Source organism: Triticum dicoccoides, chromosome 3B (assembly GCF_002162155.2).
Source record: "Triticum dicoccoides isolate Atlit2015 ecotype Zavitan chromosome 3B, WEW_v2.0, whole genome shotgun sequence".
Classification (NCBI taxonomy): Eukaryota; Viridiplantae; Streptophyta; class Magnoliopsida; order Poales; family Poaceae; genus Triticum; species Triticum dicoccoides.
This window is the reverse complement of record NC_041385.1, coordinates 550,008,814-550,012,289: the sequence shown is the minus strand read 5'-3', so window position 1 is coordinate 550,012,289 and position 3,476 is coordinate 550,008,814.

Below are 3,476 nucleotides of genomic sequence, written 5' to 3'. Positions count from 1 at the left end.
GGCCCGAACCTGGGTAAAACATCGTGTCCCTTGTCTCCTGTTACCATCCGCCTAGACGCACAGTTCGGGACCCCCTACCCGAGATCCGCCGGTTTTGACACCGACAGAGGCCCATGTGTCACCTAACGAGCCGCATCAAACCCGGTCTGTTGATGAAGGGTACGTCCCATACCGCCACCAGCCGTAGAAGGCCGCCACCATCTCAACATCCGGACTTCGAGTCGCCTGCACGACCCCGGAGTCCGCCATCGTTGATGAAGTGGGGCCGCCGCCCGATTCCGGGCGCTATAGGGAGCACCCACCGACCACCGTCGCGCCAGCCGCTGTCGTCGCCCATACAATGACAATCGCCGCCACGATCCTGCATCAAGCGTCTATCGACGCCGGAGGAAGCTCCGGCTGCCACGCGCGTCCTGTGACGAGCCCTGACACGGAATCCCAAGATCCACCGCCACCGGTGCCGCCACAAGGACCCACCACCTGGCCCGTCATCCCGGCGGAGGGGACGCCGCTACCACCGTGTTTGGATCCAGGTCAGCCATCGCCATCGCCACTGCGAAGACCGGATCTGGGCCAGACGCTGCGGCCGCCGGCCACACCCAACCCCACTTCCATTCTCTGGCCACGTCCAGCCGATCGCCACATCACGCCCAGCCGAACTCCACCCAAGCCGCCAAGCGCCGCCGCCGTGCCTTGGATTGAGATGGCGCCATCGCTCAAGCGATCGTCCCACCCCGCGCGACATCGAGCGAGGAGAGGAGAGATCGTTGCCGCCACCTACGCCGACCAGATCGGCGGCGCGCATCGACGGCGGCGAGGGAAGAAGCTGGAGGAGGCCTAGCCCCGGCAGCGGCGAGGGTTTGCCTCCTCGGTTGCTCGCGGGAGCGACGCGAGGGGGTACGCGAGGGACATTTTCTGAGGCTGTACCATCATATTAAAAGTAAAGAAATAAGAAATATTCATATTCATTTGTTAGAAAAACTTCATGTTTATTAAAAAAAATCTCATGCGTTTTCAAAAAGTGTCTGTATATTTTTGTAAAAAAACTAGTGTATACAAAAGGAAATATTCACGCACTACTACAAAAGAAGGCTCACACATATAGATTGAAAAAATGTTGCGAACCAACCCGTGGTTGGATGGTTAGAGGGACTATGGTATCCCCAGCCCATCAAGGTTTAAATCCTGGTGCTCGCATTTATTCCTGGATTATTTCAGGATTTCCGGCGATGCGCATTCAATGGGAGGAGACGTTTCCGTCGACAGCAAGGTGCCTACGGTGACTTCATAAATTTCAAATGATATGCCGGTTCAGTCTTTCGGAGGTGCTCATAGGGGTAGGTTATGCGTATGTGCGTTCATAGGGGCAAGTATATGAGCGCTTGCGTCTATACTGTGTTTAATTTTTTTTTGAAAAAATGTTTACATATCTGCCTCAGAAAAAGGATTTTTTTTAAAGAAAAGGTAAAATCAAAAAATTAAAATAGGAAAATAAAAAGCTAGTTTTTTAGTCTAACTAGGTAAAAACAGAAGAGAGAAAAAAAGGGAAAACAAAAAAGATAACCAGAAAGAAAACGTAAATGGGCCAGAGCGTATGCCGACTAGACTCTTGTATGCCGCATCCACAGACCTATTTAGTAAGTGGGGTGTATCCTTGGTGACACTTGAGAAATAATTCTATACTTTTAATAACCCACTACTTCCTTCACGGATGGGGATAGGCTGCTATATCTAGAAAGAGAAGATGAAAGATTTTGGATTATTAGCAAAGGTACCTACTGCTCGCTGAGTAAATTGCATGTTTCACGTTGTACTCGCTGGTCTGTAACAAAACCATCCTCATAGTCGAAAAATGCTCTAACACGGTTCCGAGACTTGCAAATACGTAACAGACACGGTCCTGCGTACAGTTTGCAAGACGTTCCCGTTTCCCCTGCCATGTCAGCTGCGGCTTTGGTGCAGCCGAACCGGCCAAGTGCGGTCGAGTTGGGCTTGAGACGAGACGAACCAAGCCGCACGTCCAGCTCAAAAAATCCCCAATCTCTCGAATCCCTAACCTGAACCTCTGTTCTCTCTAGCGATGGGCGGCGACAGAGTGACCTAGAGCCCGCTGTCCGGCGTCGGCGGCAGCGTGTGCGGAAGGAAGATGTCCCCCGTCGGTCATGCGGCCGTGCCTCCGTTTCCACCGGAGGGTTGCTCGCTAGGTCATTTCCCCAGCGAGTGGGGCGCCGCGGAGAGCCGTGTCTCTGGCCGGATACTGGACGGCTGCTCCTCGCGCGCACGTCAGGGATGGACGCCCTGTCGAGAGCACTACACCGTGCTGGTATGGTGGCCATTGCCTTCGGCGACCGGAGCGGTGAGCTGACGTCGGCTGCAATGGTTGCTGTCCTGAAGAAAAAGTGTGGCTGTAGCTTTGTGAAGTAATGTACTCATGGCTATGGTTGCGGTGTGCAAATTTAGATAAAATGAGATGTGTTGTGCTCTGAACTATGGATTGAAGTTAACTCAGCTGTGATGTTTGCTATGGTTTGAACATGCACTTGAACAGCTCCAGCAAAATAAAAAGGAACACCATGTCAAGAAATAAGAAACACCATGCCAATTTTAGAACAATAGATACATGTGTATGAACACAATCTGACAGGAAACAGGAAAGAACATTACCAGGGCATACACACAAACAAGCTCATATGTTCAAAGGGAGTTTTTAAAGCAAACAAACAACGTGTGCATGAACTAAAAAAACCTACATAACATAGTCCAGCAGGTTTAGAAAATACACCTCTCAGTCCCTAAATACATCAAACATGCTTGTTCTTCTTGGCATTTTAAAACCTCTCATGGACTGACTTGAATTTCCTCTTTTGGCATTCTTTTGCTGGCTCATACTGCTCTCATTTCCTTCCCTTTCCTTCTCACTCCTTACCCTGATTTCTTCCATAGCATCTACTTTCTCATTAATAGCCTGCTCCTTTGCTTGTTCAGCTCGCATCATGTTCATTTCTTCTGCTTCTTTCCTTTTCTCTTCCCAATCTTGCATCTTTGATGACCTCTGCAACTCAACTTGCGCCTCCCAGGCTTGTTGCCTTGCTTGCTCCTCTCACAGTACTTCCCTCTCTGCTACTCTTTTTTGGATTGATCACAAGAGGTAGATGAGTACGAGGGTTTGCAACCACATCATCCCATCCTCCTCCACCATAGCTATCCTCATGATCCAGATAAAACATGAGATATTTGTACCCCTCTCTGACCACTTCCTTAATAATGTTTGTATCATTGTTTCTTGACAACAATTTTAGCCCACCTTCATTCATTTGCATGCCAGGCAACAACAAGTAAATAGCAATTCTCCCAGCAGTCTCATACCCCAAGTGCTCTACTAACTCATACAACATCTGCATACAAGCTTCACTAGCATCACAGAAATCATAGCACACTTTGCGGCCATTCAGATATGCCCTGTTACTTCCACTGCC